Source organism: Symphalangus syndactylus, chromosome 4, assembly GCF_028878055.3.
Source record: "Symphalangus syndactylus isolate Jambi chromosome 4, NHGRI_mSymSyn1-v2.1_pri, whole genome shotgun sequence".
Taxonomy (NCBI): domain Eukaryota; kingdom Metazoa; phylum Chordata; class Mammalia; order Primates; family Hylobatidae; genus Symphalangus; species Symphalangus syndactylus.
In genome coordinates, this window is record NC_072426.2 from 68,847,261 (window position 1) to 68,866,703 (window position 19,443).

The 19,443-nt window shown below is 39.3% G+C and overlaps 1 protein-coding gene across 3 annotated transcripts in view; it reads right to left on the reverse strand.

Moving 5' to 3' along the window:
• ODAD2 (outer dynein arm docking complex subunit 2) overlaps positions 1–19,443 on the reverse strand; it is a 261,250-nt gene that overhangs the window by 81,597 nt on the left and 160,210 nt on the right. The gene's annotated exons all lie outside the window — the stretch shown is intronic.

Below are 19,443 nucleotides of genomic sequence, written 5' to 3' on the forward strand. Positions count from 1 at the left end.
CTATATATATATATATTTTCCATGTCTCTGCTTTATGTTTTCCAAGATGTTCAAAGCCATTGTGTCCCAAATGAGCTCTCATTTCCCCCCATAAGCAGATTTCTTCTCTCCTCCTTAAATCCTGTTGTCCAAGCCAGACATTTAGACATCATCACTCTGCCCTCTTCCCCAGGCATCACAGCCAAAAAGTCACAAACTCCTGTTGTTTTTATTTGTCAATTATCTCTTGAATCCACCCATTTCTCTTCATCTCCAGGGATATCATTTTAGTTGCAACCACCATTCTCTCTCCCTGAACGACTGCCTAACTCATCTTCCAGCCCTGTTCCCATCCACTCTCAAACCAGAGTAACTTCTAAAGGGCCAATAGGACCCACTGATTCTCCAGCTCAAAATATTTTAATGGCTCCTCAGTGTCAAATTTTATTCCCCAGAAAGGTTCACAGAGGTCTTCAGCAGGCTCCAGTTGATATTGTCCCCTTCTGCTCATCTTTAGCTTCTATTCTTTTTTCTGTGACTATATATTACTTGTGCTACTTTAAAAGTTCTAGCAAGTGGATTGGCCAGAAGGAGATGCAGAGGAGATAAGGAGTCATCAGAGAGGAAGGGGAGGACCAGGAGGCCATGAAATCACAGAAACCACTGAAGGGCGACACTTTAAGGAAACGGGGATGTCAATATTATAGTATGCCTCGGGGAGGTTAAATTCCTTGAAAGATGAAAACAGTCCCTTGGAGTCTGACATTTGAAAATCCTAGGGATCACTGATAGGGAAGTCTCTGAAGTTTCTAAGGCAAAAGTCAGAAGACAGTGAGCTGAAGAGCTAGGAGCAGCTGGGGTAAGGAGGCTCCTGAGATAATGCTACTTCCCTGATAGGATGATTTCCGCAGTGGGTGTGATCAATTGATAGGGAGTTAGGAGATGAGCAAGTAGGTAAAAGAAGATTAAGACTAAACATGCAGAAGTGAGAGGGAATAGTCAGTGTCAGAACTTCCAGCTTCTGGAGAAGTCAAAATGAGATCACCATTACAGAGGATGGGAAAGGCGGGGAGAAGGAATATTCAAAGACCAGAAGGAAGATGATTAGACTGAAGGTAACTACAGGTAAGTCTGTAGGTGTGGGACAGGAAGTTGAGGTATGTTCTGGCTTTTACTTCATTTTTTTAAATATCAAAGGCAAGTCCATCTGAGTAATATCCCTACTTAATGCAGACATACGGTTATGTTCATAATTTAACATGGAAATATTTTTAAAGCAATAAAAGATACGCATCATTTATTAGAAAACAATTACCTTGATTATATAAAGAAGCTTTCCATGAAATAATTTTGTTTCGGTTTATAACTTTACTCTAGGAAATGCTAAGAATTTGTGTAATCTGATGCAAAACTGTCAAATCTTACCAAGTAAGAAAAATTCCAGATTGTTTAATATAAGAAAAAAGCCAAACCGAGAATTATCTAAATTATACCCATATTAAAAATGAATAATTAGTTCCACAGTATTCCTTAACATTAGAAAAAGTATAAGTTCTTAATGTTATGTTTGCCTTTATATTTATCTGTCTTCCAAAATGGGCATATTATTAGAAGAAATTCGAAACCAAAGACAAGCCAATATTTAAAATACATGATTGGATACAGAATTCATCCCTTATGTGGATAAAATTAGAATAGATATTATCCAGAAGAGATGAAGCCAAAGAATTAAAAAGGAAAAAAAAAGAAACAAAATCCTTTTGTTAAGCCATTTTCCTAATTTTATTTTGATTTTGGTTCAGCTTTCAAAAGCAGTTTAATACAGAAAAAATAAAGTACAAGGCTGGAGAGAAGAGCAGAATTTTTCTTCTTCGATGTCAAATAAATAGCTTTCCCTGCTCCTACTAAATCGGAACTAAACTCATAAAGATGAAAATAAATGACTAATTTCTTGGGAAATAACCTTAAGTGAAAGATTCTTTTGGTCCAATAATTGCTTTTTTCAAACTCCCATTGACTTAACCTCATTCTCAAGGCCTCCTTGGCCTTTCCTTCCATTCACCCTGTTGATATCAAGAGTATCTTAAGAGTCTGTCTTGTCATTTGCTACCAATTTGAGGAATGTTTTCCTTGTCTCATATAATTTTTTGGAAGGCATATGTCAAATGTGGTTGTTATTTCTTTTTTATAACTTATTTCTAACAGAACTTGTCTAAGACCTTTAAAAATGAAACCTAAAAATATTATCGTAAAATTTCACAAAGCAATGTTTCTACCCACTCTGAAAAAGTCCCCTAGTAATCCCCTAACATTTTACTAAGCAACTGGATATTAATTTTAGTCTTTTTGGTAAAATGATATAAAATGATGCTTTTCAATTTCATCTATATAAGAACTTCACATTTCAGTGAAAGAAACGGAATGAGTTTTAGAACAGAATAATACTTCTTCCTCTCTGGCAAAGACTGTGTTCATTTCAGAGCCCATCTTACACGATTTTTGCCAACTTAGGTTTTCAGAGCTTCAGGACTGGCCCTAAGCAAGGTATTCAGGCAGTAATTAAAAAAAAAAAAAATGTAAGCAGTGGAACCCATTTCTTTTTTCCCCCAGACAAAACTTAATTCTTCTATGAAATCCACATATATGTGAACATACATATGTAAGATAAAATGGAACACCTGAACAGAAAGTAGGGCACAGGTGGTGGAACTTTGCTGTTCCTTCTTGTTCCCCATAGAGATCCTTGAAGTACCTTCTCGAACTCCACGATACTCTAAAAACTGTTCATCTTCATAATAGGAGCGGAGCCTAGTCCTTGGTCTCCTCACCTCCTGGTTTCCTGGAATGTCTTTCTCATCACATAACACCTCCCCTTGCTGCTCACTCCTACCTGGTGACGGTAGCCTCCTCATGTCCCATTCATTCCGCACGGATCTGCTCAATCTGCACTTACTCTTCTAACAATTGCCTCAAACCACTGCACCATAGTCCCTGAAGCTCTCATTCTCTCATTCTGAGAGTCTCAACTCGATATTTGGAAGAACACAGTTTAAACACATTCCTACCGAGTTTTAAGTGGCTGATAGATAGCCTTGCTTAATATTCCCAGATTTAAAATGTATGTTTACAAATTTTAGAGAAGATAGTTTTTCAGCCAAATCTTTAATTTAGGAAATTTCAAATTATGTGGCAATATCATATGTGCATTTCAGGCAGCCTAGTGAAATAGTTCTATTTAGGAAGGTCTTTGGGGGCCCCCTAAAATGATACATGAAGAGCATAGTTTTATGTTATACTGACTCGTCTGAATATTCTCCCTGGAGCATTGGAGTGGATTGTATCTCTAAGCCTTTTCCAGGACCAACCCAGAGTTCCTGATGGAGATTTAATAAGGTCATTCCTTCAATATTGATCTTACTTTAATATCAATTTGGATCTGGGGCACTGAAATGGGTTATTCATGTCAGTACTTATTTTGTGTTAATATAGCTGTCTTCAGTACACAGTGTCTTCTTATACTTCTGGCAAGATTCTTTAAATAATTTTTTTTCTCTAGTACATCTTTTGGATAAGTTGGGCAGGTGGACAGGTCCTTTTTCCTTTGTTCTATCAGGTAAAGATGTTGCTGATCAGCTGTGATGTGATGTTAAAGGCACCACGAGAAAAACACAGTCTAGCCCTGGAGGAGTGGATGGGGGAGGGAAGAGGCATGAGGAGGGATCTGGAGGCCAGTGGCCCGGGGACAGTGCTCCCAGAAGTCCATCTGCCTTTTGCTTGGATGCATCTTTACCTCTGCACATAATGCTACCTCTGCCTGCAACACTGATGGACTCTGGTCTATCAGAACAATTCCTTGTTCTTTTTTGATACTAATTCAAATGCTCCATGAATTGGAGGTAACATTTATAAAATATTGAATCTGTACATTTTTTCATCATCACCAAAAATGACATTCCCCTGCCCAAATCCACCATTATAGACCCAGGAAAGGCAGAGGGGCTAGAGAACCTTCAAGAAGAGGATAATAGGAACAATAGCTAACACTTCCACAGCGAGTGCTTACCATGTATCAGGCACTACTCAAAGTGCCTATAAGATACTGATTCATTTGAAGTTCTCAGCAAACCTAGCTAAATTTTATTATTAACATTCCAATGTATAGATGAGGAAACCGCAGCATAGAAAGATTAAGCATCTTGCCCAAAGTTGCAGACCTTGGCAAAGTCAGGATTTGAACTCAAGCCCTAGATTCCATGCCCTTATCTGCCATGCAGATGGTCTCCCTTGGCGTAGGTGCCCACACAGAAGCAGCTGGCCTGGCCTGGTTCTTGGATGCCTGGTGTTGGCATTTTCTGAGGCATAGCTGGTCCTCTCTGGCCCTTCGACCATCATGCTCATACTCTGTAACCCCAGCCGTGTGCCTTTATGTTTGCAGTTGTTCCACTCAATGGTGCCTGTTTGTTTCTGCAAACCTTCCCTGTGGGTCCATGGGTATATGTGGCTCCCCTCTCCCCTGCATGCCATATGCAGTCTGTGAGGGCACCAGGACCTACCTGAGGGTCACCCTTCGGTGTCTGCCTTGACCCACAGTGCATCATTGCTCTTGCACCATATTGGACTCACAGTCAAGCACATTCGGGGCTTTCCTTGAAGGCTGGACCACATACTTTCATCTTTGTATCTTCAGGGGTAACACAGAGATAACTCAATAAACACTATTTTGAAGTTCAGATGCTTGGCGTATTTCAGCTGCAGCAACAAATGAGGCCGAGAAGATTTAAAAACCACTCCTCGGAACCTTTCACTGAATTTCAACTCAGAATCCTTAAAAAACATCCTTGAATAATTCTCTGGTACACGATGAAATTTATGAGTCACTCTTTTGCCTGGACACAACGTCTCTGGGTCTCTCTGGTTTGATGTTTCTCACACCTTACTTGTACACAGACTTGATTTTATCATGCATGCCCTCTTTCAAATATCTTTAGCTTCTTCAGTAAGATTATTCCTAGTGCCGACCCTAGAAGCATGCTGTCGAGGAATATGTCACATGCTGCTAGCTGACTACTTTCTCTCTTGTCCCTTGTATCACAGCCAGGTTCTCTAATTATCCACAAGCTCAACTTTCCCCCCACCCATGTTGTTCACACACACACACACACACACAGACACACACACACACACACACACACACATTTCTTTTCAATTACTTTGGTATAGAACTTTGTCAAAAACATCCTGGAAATCTACATAATGATCTGGTGGGCTCCTTTTGGTGTTACTGGTTAGCACATTTCATGAATTACCAGAGCACACGTGACCAGGAATGCTATTTTTCTCCTTAAACGTTATTGCTCAACACATATGGCAAAAGGACTTAATGTTGCATTTCAGCAGGACACACTCACAATGGGCATCCTATTTACCATGGTCCCATGGTATACTAAAGCTCTCGTGGGTTAGAACTAAACATCTCTTTTTCGGCATATCAATTTACTCTGACATAAGCAGCTACTGAGAAAATTATCCTACTTATCATGAAAGGAATAAGTAATAGGAATAATTTTTTCAAATTATTTCAGTAAAGTCGAAGGGTATAAGAGGAAAGCATCAGTGCAATATGGCTTTTCCAACTTGGCAGGGGCAGGTGGAATCTGTGATGAAATTGTTACCTTAACAGATTGGCTTTCTCCCTTGCCTGGCCGTGCTTTTTGAAGTTTTTCATATACCACAAAATACATACTAAAGGGTAGTTCAATTTACTCTGAACCCCAGCTATATGGCCATGACATATTTAGAGGTGACTCTGGGGTGCATTCGCAAATATGGTGCATGCTTTCTAAATTTACAGTCTGATTTACTGCTGCCAGTTATGACTGCCAAATGCTTCTCACAGTGTGGCCAGTTTGTGGTGTCCCTAAAAATCATCAGCAATTTGAAAACATTAGCACCCGGCAATAGTCATACTTCGCAATGATTGCCTGTATTTATCACCTTACTTTTCCAGGGTACAAACTGAAAAAGAAAAATCAAGGAGGAAAATTAAACTTCTCTAGCAGCAGGGAAAATACAGCATTGGAAATAAAATGCATTGTAGGAACTCAGCCCCTCCCTGTATTCTTTAAAAATTAAAATAAACAATTTAAAATCTGTGGCTTATGTGGCTACATAGAAGAAAAATATTGTAAGTATGTATCTCTCCTCAAATACTTTTTATTTTGTCTTCACATTTGAAGAGTATTTTGATATTAGGATATTACGGTTATGTGTGGGACAAAAAATTGGGGAGAATAGTTCATTGCTTCATTCAACAAATATCTATGTTCTGCTCCGTGGCAGGCACTGAACTAGTTCCTGGAAATGCAGGAGTAGACAAGAAAGGCTTGACTTCCACAGGGGTCTTGCAGTTTACCGAGATGCACAATTATGTTGTTACAATTGGGAAGAAGAGACGTGCAAGTCCTGGGCGACTACAGACAGCAAGGTAAAGGTAGACCTCTCTGAAGAACAAGAGCGAATCTGAGACCTGGAAGATGGTTATGAACAAAGCACTGTGTAACATGCGGATTGGGAGAACATTCCAAGCTGAGAAAGCACAGTGGTGAAGGTTCCACATGGAGCCACCTTACAGGGATTTGCAGTGTGTGCAGCACCAAGGTGCTGGCCAGAAGGTGAGTGACATCCAGACCCTGCTCTGCTCTCCAGCTTGGACATCCCAGCGTGTCACTGACAACCCACCAAAGGACACAAAAGTAGCAGATGATTGCCAAGACAAGTCCTATGAATGCATTGATTTGAGTCCAGGATAACTGTTTTAACCTAAAAACTCTAAAATGTAGTGATTGAAATAATCTAGAAGGTTGTTTTCCCTGGCGTAACATTATACGTGCATGTGGTCTAGGGCTGGTAGCATCGCTCTGCCACTTTCATTGTGTTGGCCAATCTCAATGAGTCCAAAGCTGCTCCAAAGGCGCTATCTCTTGGCCTTCTGGAATAGAGATAGAACCCGTGACGCCACAGGCATCCCTTACATAGGGTAAGAAACACAAACAGCACGCATCACTTCTCACTTCCCATTGGTGATAACCTAATCATCACACGGCCACACCAAGACTCAAGGGAAGCTGAGAAGCATCTTCTCTGGCTGGCTGCCATGTGCTATCATCAAAGGAGAGAATGAAGGTTGGTGGACATCCAGGGGACTGTGCTATTAGGAAGGATGGGGGCAAGAGTGAGATAACGATGGAGAGGCAGGCAGGGGGCAGATCATGAAAGGGCTTGTTTAAAGCAAAAGGAAGCCATGCTAGTGTTTTCAAAAGAGCAGTGACAGATTTATGGGTATATGCTTGCAGAAAAGGCTATTACAGAGAAGGCTTGATTAGGGTAGATACAAGCTGAGGTTTCTTAATGATTCTCTCATTTAATTCTCAGATATCCTTGTTTACCGACAGCCCAAATTCTGCATGCAGAAGACACCTATCTAAGTCATAGAGTCTCCAAAGAAATTGCCTGAAAGCTCCAATTTTAATGGAAAGTTTTTCTGTAGTTGTGGATGGAAACCTGAGCTATCCTATATTGTGCAGCTTTACACTGTCAGTGACCTTGTGATGTGGCTCTGAGTTTTCACAAGGTCACCCAGGCCTGACAGAACACACAACCTAAGGTGCAGGGGTTGCTGCACAGCACATCTGTACTTGTAGACATCGTGTGGCCCTGTGTCCTGGCCGAACCACAGAGAACAAAACCACTCTCAAGGCTGGCACAGTCCCACCAGCAGGCCCTTGGAAGAGCATCAGATCCTGCCACGGACACGGGACCCATCCACATGGCTTCTTGGCCCTGAGGAGATGGGCTGCTGAAGCCAGCACCTCCAATTCTGTCTATAGTGGAAAACAGAGAGGCCGAGGACTGAATACCTGCTGTCTGAGTTGGTTCAATGTACAGGAACAGGACTTTAATCCAGGGAGGTGAGATGTGAGAAGGAGCAACTTAGAAAGTCACCCATTTCACACCTGTAGCCTGAACTTGACAATTCCACTCCTATAACAACAACAACAGCTGCAGCAACATTCAGATGCACCCACTGCGAGGCAGGTGTGTTCTCTCTCTCTCTGTACAGTTGATTTCTGAACAATGTGAGGGTTAGGGCACCATGCCCTCATACAGTCAAAAACCCACATTATCAATTTGCCCCCAATCTTAATGACTAATAGCCTACTGTTGCTCAGAAGCCTTAACAATAACATAAACAGTCGATTAACACCTAGTTTGTATATCATGTGTATTATATACTGTATTCTTAAAATAAGAGAAGTTTAACAGAGAACAAAATGTTATGAAGAAAGTCATAAGGAAGAAACAGCCTGTCCAACATGGCGAAACCCTGTCTCTACTAAAAATACAAAAATTAGCTGGGCATGGTGGCAGGCACCGGTAATCCCAGCTACCTCGGGAGGCTGAGGCAGGAGAATCACTTGAACCCAGGAGGCAGGGGTGGCAGTGAGCTGAGACTGCACCACTGCACTCCAGACTGGGTGACAAGAGTGAAAATCCCACCAAAAAAAAAAAAAAAGGAAAAGAAAATCATAAGGAAGAGAAACTACATTTACTATACATTAAGTGGAAGTGGACCATCATACAGGTCTTCATCCTTGTCATCATCCCGTTGAGCAGCCTGAAGAAGAGGAGGAGGAAGAGGGGTTGTTCTTGCTGTCTCAGGGGTGGCAGAGTCAGAAGGAAATCTGCATAAAATTGGATCTATGCACTTCAAACTCACGCTGTTCAAGGGTCAACTGTATATATATTCAGTACATATACACAGTTGGATACATATGCATGTATATGTGTGTGTATACGGAAAGGCATTTCATCTTTCCTGTAACTCTTTGAGGAAAATATTATCATCCTTATAGAACTGATAAGGACACAGAGCCCAGGGGTGCTGGATGACCTGGCAGCAGAACTTGGGGCCAGAATCCAAACCCAGATCTGCTAACACCAAACACACACTCATTTCCCTGCATCCTGTCTTTTTTGCATCATTAAATAAAAAAGATTTATCAGTTTTCTAAACTTGATCAATGAGAGAGTTTGGGGACAACTTTCTAAATTATACTAATATGTAAACATATATCTATACCATCTAAAATGATTTTTTGCAAAACCCATCTAAATTTGCAAACAAGTCATTGGTATATGCTATAAAGGGTATATTAGAAACCTCTGATGTTCTTATTCTTGAAAAATGGCCTGTGGCAGCTTTAGGGCCTATGAGCTGCAGGGTTCTTCCCTTTATGGTTCACTCTCAAATCATTAGTTTTATGGTAGGACATAATTTCTTTTAGGATTTCAAGGAATACGAAAAATACAGTCAAGCCATATTAGTGGTTTTGACTTAATTAATTATAATAATTACTATCAATTGATTAATAATGTTGGTTAATAATCAATTGTTAATTTAATTGAATAATTATCAGAGCAAAAACTTGAAATGGTGTTGAAACACAGAGGACTGATTTCATAAACATCAAACCTAAAGAGTATAGCTCAGCAGTTCACGACTAAGCCTCAAAGATATAAATCAAGATTTTCCCTGGCTTTGCAGGGAATGTCGCTTAAGTCAGGCTCTTGAGTTGCCTTTCCAGATGCTAAACTGCCCACTGTGAGGATTTCTGGGACTCGTAGGAGTGTAACCAAAGACAAATTTTGATGCAAGAAAGGTCATATTCATCCTGAGGGAAAATTTGTTGTCCACACAATTCCACTGTAAAAGACACCAGCATCTCTGCTGCCTCTCTGGGTCACAGTGAGGATGCTCCCATCCCTGTCTGTGCTGCCCTGTGACCACATGGTCTCATGCTGGTCACTCAGAGTGAGACCTATCGTGGGGGCCATCCTGGCCACACATCTTAGATGAGTGTTTCTATACTTCTTTGATAAAGACAGTTAATTCCCAAGGAGGTTTTTGTTTTTACTTCTCTGCATGCAAAATGGAATGAATGAAAATATCAGGTTGACATTCTGGCAAGTCGTTTCCTAGGCAAGTGATTATCTAAGAAAAAATACCTCAGAAATTTATTTTCACAGAAATTTGATCAGGTTTCCACAATCAGAAAATCATGGGTCTAGAGAAAATATCAGCGTTTTCAGTCATTAGTGTGTATATTTTATGTTCTTATAATAAGCAGAGGTATAAATACAGACTAAGGCATCAAACTGAACGATGGTTTTCACTGCTGTAAATGGAATATTAGGGTGCTTTTCTAATTCCCTCTCTCTGCCAGGATTTAAAATTTAAACGTGGGTCATAAAGAATGATAAAATAAACTTTACAAATATTTCTCTTACTTTTGCTCGTGGGTAAACAAAGACGTAGAGAATCAAGTGCTTTTTCCCACAAGTGTATTGTAAACGAACACAGCATCCACAAGCCCTGACTTGTCAACCATAAGGATAAGCCATTGTGCTCCATCACTCCTGAAGACAATAGTTGTTCTGATTGAAATCTGCATAAGGTGTAATTAATTTAATTTTTAATGTAACTTTTTTTTTTTAGCTCCTGTACTTTTATTTCCGAAGACATTTCAAAGAGGGACCTCTTACCCCACGGCGATGGATTGGGAAACACAGAGAACAAAGCTCCTAAGAATCTAAGATTTTTGTATTTTTTTAAATAACAAAAATGGATTAATCCTGAAGAAACTGAAAAAAAAGGAGTCTTAGAAGGGAATATTAATGCATGCATATTTTTGGTACATTAAAAACTCCAACGTACTAATTCAAGCACTGTTTACTTTTTGTATTTAACAGGATTGCCATTTTCAAGGGAAAAACAGAAGATATTTTCTGAGTGCCAAAAACTACTTACTTATGAAGTCTGAAATACCATTATTAGTAGTAGTAATTCTTACATTTAGCATCTGTGAATAACTTCTTATACGAGAACACTATTTTGGGTCAGCTGAAGGCTAAAAATAATGAGTTGGCTTTCTGCCATTGTGTATTGAGTCAAATAGCTGCCAATTTATATAATGGATTTTTTTCGTTCCTGTGATAAATTTCAGAAAAGGAGAACAAATAGTTGTTGGTGTTTCATAATTTCCAATGGAAAGAATATACTTCTCACAAGTTTAAAGACTGACTGCACTCTAAGTAACCAAACAATTATAAGAAGCTGCCGGTGTATTTCTGTGGTTTAGCAAAAGGGCCAAGTCGGAAGGAAAAGACATTCCCAGCATTTTCTAAAGCTAGATAAATACAGAAACGAAATATAGATGAAAGATGGAACTGCTCTCTATAGCATCTGCCAGATTCCTCGACTTTTTGGCACACTGATTGAATTTGGCAAAGGTACCCAGTAGCAATATTTTCCATTAAAAGGAGCAGCATATACTTTATTTTACCACACTGTTTGTGTATTTTTGACCCTTCAAAACCCTCTTTTTTAGAAGGCAATGATTTCTACAGAGTTGGCTGCAATTACATTTATTTGAAACGGATCATTCATCAACAAAAAAAGCTGCGGGGCACAGCTACTGTTGAACAGATCCAACCGACCTACAGGTCGGCAGGAAAGCGTCTTTCTTTGAAACCAAAAGATGCTTTAACGTGTGCCAGCATCATCTTATGCCAATCTAATGCTTTTGATATCCAAACCTATTTAAATTTGGAGGAATCCTGGACTGTTCAATTTAGGCAAGATAAGCTACCCAGCTCTGTCGTTTTCTTCTATTTGTGATCAGAAAAACTGTAACGTAGTCCAACATTCCTAATTTTGGTAACATGATGATGTTAAGAAAAGGAATAACTCTCCCGTCCAAAATCAAATTTTTGTGGAATCCAATACTTCTTAACCCTGAATTTTTTTCTGAGCTGGCAGTGATTCTATAGTAAACTTCTGAGGATATATAAGTTACAATCTCTAAAAATATGACACGCGGCAGCAAGTATGAAGGCAATGGTTTCTGGCTTCATTCAGGAAAGAGAGGCTCACACCTGATAAGCTTTTTATGTAACTCAGAGGGAAATGACTTTTTGTTTTCAGATTTTATTGGTTTCTTCTAAACCAAACAAAAGCAAAAGATGAGGGGTGTTCACCTGTTGCTATGAAGTTTTTGAGTGCAACATTATGGTCAGATATTTCATTTTTAAACAGCCCCAAATTGAGGCAGACTGTATAGCTGACAGTGACTTGGAAATATTATTGTTACTAATGTTATTTGCCATCTAGTGCACTCTTTCTTAATCATTAAGTAGCAGCTAATTTAAAGCAGTGGAAGAGTATTAGCTTCATGTGAGCGCCAGAAAAACGCTGTGGTTTCAACATAAAGTTGGGAGCCAACAGCGACAGATACAAAATATCAAGATGTATAATTTGCCAAGTTTAAAATCCCCAAACCAACATGGGAATGCTTCACAGGTTTATATGTGCATAAAGTGAAGACTGTTTCACACAGATTTAAAATGGTGAAGGAGTGTATCTTTTCTTAAACTTAGGTTGACAATATAATAGTACACTTCATAATCACAAAGTATTTGACAAAAAAGAGCCAACTGTTATTCTGTTTAAATTTCAGGATGCTAAATCCATACCAGCAGTTGGCAGTAGCTGAGTCTGGAATATTTTCAAAAAAATTATAAATAATTACCTTTCACATTTATAATTTACATCGATTTAACTCACAAAGCTTGCCTTATGAAAGAGTTCTTTAATAAAAATAAAACAATAATAATACATAAAACTAGCCAAAGCTGTCAGCAAGAATTTGTCATTTTCACAAATGAGGTAGAACATTCTACAAGTTAAATATTGGGTAAAATGCCCTCTGTACATTTTTTTGTATTTCTATTGATCTATTTGTACATATTTATGTACATCTTTAAAACAACTGCAATAACAACCTCATAATAAAAGCATATATTTGACTGTAAAACAGCCTAAATAACAGTGTGACAAAAGATAGTGAATATCAACTGACCTAAGAATTTCTCATGTCAGTTGGTTCAGAAATTTAAATTCTGATTTGTCACTTTTGTGCACATCTTTTGGAGTGCCTTCCCAGCATATCATGAACGCCCTTGACTGCCTTTGTGTTCCACCTCCAATGGCAAGTCTTGGAAGCCATCTTGTAAAGTATCATATGGTTCATTGTCCACCACTGATTGGACAAGGGGTGGATACTTTTCCTAAACTGGGCCAATCAGCTTCCCTTGTCTGAGATTTTTGAACTGAAAATGGGGGTGGAGAAAATATATGGCCTCCTTGGGTGGCTGGATACCTAGATCCAGGAGAAGCAGTAAATAAAACAGTGGCAAAAGAGAGGAAGCCAACTGGCACAGAAAGAATAAAAGGAAACAAATAAGAAAAGCGGAGAGATGACAGATGGAAAAAAGATGCTAAAGGCTTTGGAGCTCAGCGCCTTCTTAGGGCTCTGCTGCTTTCCTGCCCATGGGAATTCTCTTTGGTGCATAAGTTTGAGTTACATTGCTCAAATATGAGTTATGAAGTAATTTATTGATTTATAGCAGATCCTGCATTGCATCTGTAGGACTTTGGGTGCATCACTTAGACTGTTGAGCTAAAGCTTCCCAATCTTTAAAATGGGAGAGTAATGCCTGCACCATGGCGGTACAGTGAAGATTAAATGAAATAAGGAATAAAGCACATAGGCGACGGGTGAATGCTCAGTAATTGATTGTTATTCTTTTTAAAATAGATCAACCTGAAATACACGTTTTGTAACATATATATGAGCTATTTATATTGACTATTTGCTAGTGTAATTATTAAGCCTAATATTCTAATATTGGATAATTATTCACTTAATGGGTACGCCAAGTTATCTAATGAAATTTAAAATAAAAATGGGCTTGCTAGCAACTGTTATTACTATGATTATTTCCCTCTTTGTGGTAGAAAAAAGGTTTGTGAATGGATTCTTAACTCTTCCTGTTCCCTTAATCTCCCATCCAATCTGTAACTAAGCCTTGTCTAGGCCACCATTTCTCATGTGCTTGCAGCTCACCAGCCTCGTAGACAAATCAGCTTCCAGTTTTTTTCTTTCCTTTCTTTTTTCTTTTTTTTTTTCTCAGAGTCTTGCTCTGTCACCCAGACTGGAGTGCAGTGGTGCGATCTCAGCTCACTGCAACTTCCGCCTCCCAGGTTCAAGCAATTCTCCTGCTTCGGCCACCTGAGTAGCTGGGAGTACAGGTGCCCACCACCATGCTCGGCTAATTTTTGTATTTTTAGTAAAAACGGGGTTTCACCATGTTGGCCAGGCTGGTCTTGAAATCCTGACCTCAGGTGATCTGCCTGCCTCGGCCTCCCAAACTGCTGGGATTACAGGCATAAGCCACCACCCCTGGCGGATCTGCTTCCAGTCTTTCTGATCCTGTCCCTACACACCTCCAAGAGTGATCATCTTTTTTTGTTTGTTTTTTATTTAGAGAAAGGATCTTGCTCTGTCATTCAGGCTGGAGTATGGTGGTGCATTCACAGCTCACTGCAGCCTCGACCACCCAGGCTAAAGTGATCCTCCCACCTGAGCCTCCTGAGTAGCTGGGACTACAGGTATGCACCATCATGCCCGGCTTATTTATTTTTATTTTTTTGTGGAGATAGGGTCTGTCTATGTTGCCCAGGCTAGTCCTCAGAAATTCTAGGCACATTCCTACCCTATGGCCGCTGAACAAACACTTTCCCTCTGGCTGCAAATTCTTCTCCTCACTTCATTCTCCTTAGTTAAGATGCATCTCTTCAAAGATGCCTTCTCTGACTTCCCTGTATAAAATGGGTTGTCCCTTCATTAGTCTTCATTTGACCCCCTTTGTTTCCTTTACAGCATTCAGCACACTTGGTAATTATTTTGTCCATTTACATGTTTTTGACCCGTCTCTTCTTAAATGGTTGAGAGGGTTATGTGAGCCTCGAGCTTGCCCTCTCCTCCTGAATTCTGGGGATGGTGAATAGAAGGACAGGTCCTGCCCATGTGGAGAATCTCTACACTGTGTCTTTATTTCATTCCTTTGAAAAAAAGGTGCCCTTGTGAAGAATGTCATTTTCTAGATAGACACTAAGCATACATGATCTTTCTTGATGAAACTTTTCAAGAGATTGTGCTTCCAATTAGCAATACATATTTTCCTCTGATTACAATAAATTAACAAGCAATATATGGGAAAGAAGTGGATAACTATTTTTCACAAATAGTTATCAATCTTCTACCATTTGAAAGATTAATTTGTTAAACAGAAAATTCAAAAACATATGAATGTTTTTAAGAAGATTTCTATAAAGCCATGGGCCATGTCCAGATCAACTAAAAGTAGAAGCCAAAAATAATTCCCCACAGTAAAATCTTTAAATTTAAATATACTGAAAGAAAAAGTCAAGTCAGATGATTGATTAAAATTCTGAACAACCAAAATATTTATCCAGGTTTTATATCTGAACTCTCATATGGCATGAAATCAATGGAGTAAAAATAATAATTTAATAATAATTACTAAAGCTAATTGTACATATACCCTTTGATCCAGCAGTTCTGCTCCTGGGCATATACTCAACATCAATCAGTGCTTATATGCACCAAAATACATGTCCAGAATGCTCATAGCAGCACTATTTTTAATAGACCCTTTTAATATGTAGAGGATCCTAAAACAAAAGATTCACGTTCAAATTATCCTTCATAAATTTCTCAAGATGTTGGATTAAGTGCTGTATGATTTGTAAACAATATCTGTGATTACATTTAAGGCCACATGTTATATATTCCCTAGAATAAACTAGAAACTTGAATCTAAAATAAATTAGAAAACCATATCTGGAACAAATTAGAAACTGGTGTCATAGTTTATTTTTTTAAAAAATAAGCTGAAGCTGTTTACTGTGGAGTGCAAAGTCTTAAAATAAAAACAGCCTATCTGCAACAAATCTGTGCATGAAAATCCTGAAGGTTTAGAAAAGATCGAGCTGAATCAATAGTAATGTACAAACCATTCCAGTGATCTATAAAAATATACAAAGCTTGAATACAATTGTAGCGGATGCTGTAGTGTGCCACCCAGCATAACTGGGTAAAAAAGCAACTGGCTGATGCAGAGTGGCTCTACATATTCCTGATTACCTGAGAGGTAACTGTAAAACTTAGCATTGAGGGCCGGGCATGGTGGCTCATGCCTGTAATCCCAGCACTTTGGAAAGCCAAGGCAGGTGGATCACTTGAGGTCAGGAGTTTGAGACCAGGCTGACCAACATGATGAAACACCACCTATACTAAAAATAGAAAAAAATTAGCTGGGTGTGGTGGCATGTGCCTGTAATCCCAGCTACTTGGGAGGCTGAGGCAGAAGAATCACTTGAACCTGGGAGGCAGAGATGCAATAAGCCAAGATCACACCATTGCACTCCTGCCTGGGTGACATAGCAATACTCTGTCTCAAAACAAAACAAAACAAAAAACTTAGCATTGAAAATTAGGAATATTGATAGCCTGAAGATGCAATATACATAAATATAAAGATTTGTTTTTTCAAAAAATCACAAAGAATCTGGTTTAAACTTGATATACTATAACTACTACTAGCAACAATGTTTAATTCTGCCCAACATGCTCACACCTGTAATCCCAGCACTTTGGGAGGCTGAGGTCGGAGGATCACTTGAGGCTGAGTTCAGGACTGACCTGGGCAACACAGCAAGATCCCATCTCTACAAACAACAAAAAAATTAGCCAGGTATGCTGACATGCACCTGCAGTCCAAGCTACTGGGGAGGCCGAGGCAGATAGACCATTTGACAGGAGTTAGAGGCTTCAGTGAGCTATGATCGTGCCACTGTACTCCAACCTGGACAACAGAGCAAGACCCTGTCTCAAACCAAAAAGAGTATAATTGGCATAAATTAAGAATACATACCAGCTGCAAGAGCAGCAAAGGAGGTTGGAAAATTGCTAACACTGAAAAGAGACATGGAGCCCTTGGGATGGATTTTCAAAAGAGGATGTGGGAGTTCTAACAGGAAGGGCAGACATCATTCCACCATGAAGCAAGCAAACTCTCTGCCAAGTCCCCTTCCTTTTTGTGCTCTAGGCTATAAAGCAGAGTTTCTCAACCAGGCTCATTCCTTCAGAAAAAACCGCAAGCATAGGAGTCCACACACATATGTGCATCGGGCACTTGAGCTTTACCTTCCAATGGTGGTTCAGAGAGCAGCCTCTAAATCCACATTTCTTGAGTTCTTTTCTTATGACCTGGGTGATTTGGGGAAAGTTATTTAATCTTTATGAAACTCAATTTCTTTATCTGTAATACTGAGATATTAACAGTTTCCAACTCAATAGGTTATGGAGAAGATTGAATAAAAGACTCTATGTGCTTTTAGAATAAATGTCTGGCACACAGGAAGCTGAAAAAACAAAAACGATATGACTTTCATTATTATCTAGCTTTTTTACTATACTTAGGCTTTTCTTTCTCGTTTCTTCTCACTTGTAGCTCTAAGAAGGGGAGGAAAATTTATTTGGCTAGTGATGGGGTGGTGGCAAAGGAGTTGGATTTGACTAAGCAGAAGCAAGGTGGATCCATTATAGTGAAGCAGAGCTTACTTGGATGAAGAAGACAAGTATTCTATTAGCCTCCTAGGCACATTCAATTTTTCCCAAGTGCTCCTGGATATTTTAGAAGTCAGCTGAATCAGCAAGGCAGGCCAACACTCAAATTCAGGAAATACAGAGAATGCCACAAAGATACTCCTCGAGAAGAGCAACTCCAAGACACATAATTGTCAGATTCACGAAAGTTGAAATGAAGGAAAAAATGTTAAGGGCAGCCAGAGAGAAAGGTCGGGTTACACACAAAGGGAAGCCCATCAGACTAACAGAGGATCTCCTGGCAGAAACTCTACAAGCCAGAAGAGAGTGGGGGCCAATATTCAACATTCTTAAAGAAAAGAATTTTCAACCCAGAATTTCATATCCAGCCAAACTAAGCTTCACAAGTGAAGGAGAAATAAAATCCTTTACAGACAAGCAAATGCAGAGAGATTTTGTCACCATTAGGCTGCCCTAAAAGAGCTCCTGAAGGAAGCACTAAACATGGAAAGGAACAACCGGTACCAGCTACTGCAAAAACATGCCAAAATGTAAAGACCATTGATGCTAGGAAGAAACGGCATCAACTAACAAGCTAAAGAACCAGCTAACATCACAATGACAGGATCAAATTCACACATAACAATATTAACCTCAAATGTAAATGGGCTAAATGCTCCAATTAAAAGACACAGACTGGCAAATTGGATAAAGAGTCAAGATCCATCAGTGTGCTATATTCAGGAGACCCATCTCACGTACAGAGACACACATAGGCTCAAAATAAAGGGATGGAGGAAGATCTACCAAGCAAATGGAAAACAAAAAAAGGCAGGGATTGCAATCCTAGTCTCTGATGAAACAGACTTTAAACCAACAAAGATCAAAAGAGACAAAGAAGGCCATTACATAATGGTAAAGGGATCAATTCAACAAGAAGAGCTAACTATCCTAAATATAGATGCACCCAATACAGGAGCACCCAGATTCACAAAGCAAGTCTTTAGAAACTTACAAAAAGACTTAGGCTCCCACACAATAATAATGGGAGACTTTAACACCCCACCATCAACATTAGACAGATCAACAAGACAGAAAGTTGACAAGGATATCCAGGAATTGAATTCAGCTCTGCACCAAGTGGACCTAATAGACATCTACAGAACTCTCCTCCCCAAATCAACAGAATATGCATTCTTCTCAGCACCACATCACACTTATTCCAAAATTGACCACATAGTTGGAAGTAAAGCACTCCTCAGCAAATGTAAAAGAACAGACATTATAACAAACTATCTCTCAGACCACAGTGCAATCAAACTAGAACTCAGGATTAAGAAACTCACTCAAAACCACTCAACTACATGGAAACTGAACAACCTGCTCCTGAATGACTACTGGGTGCATAACAAAATGAAGGCAGAAATAAAGATGTTCTTTGAAACCAGTGAGAACAAAGACACAACATACGGGAATCTCTGGGACACATTTAAAGCAGTGTGTAGAGGGAAATTTATAGCACTAAATGCCCACAAGAGAAAGTAGGAAAGATCTAAAATTGACACCCTAACATCACAATTGAAAGAACTAGAGAAGCAAGAGCAAACACATTCAAAAGCTAGCAGAAGGCAAGAAATAGATCAGAGCAGAACTGAAGGAAATAGAGACACAAAAAAACCCTTCAAAAAATCAATGAATCCAGGAGCTGGTTTTTTGAAAAGATCAACAAAATTGATAGACTGCTACCAAGACTAATAACAAAGAAGAAAAGACAGAAGAATCAAACAGATGCAATAAAAAATGACAAAGGGGATATCACCACTGATCCCACATAAACACAAACTACCATCAGAGAATACTATAAACACCTCTA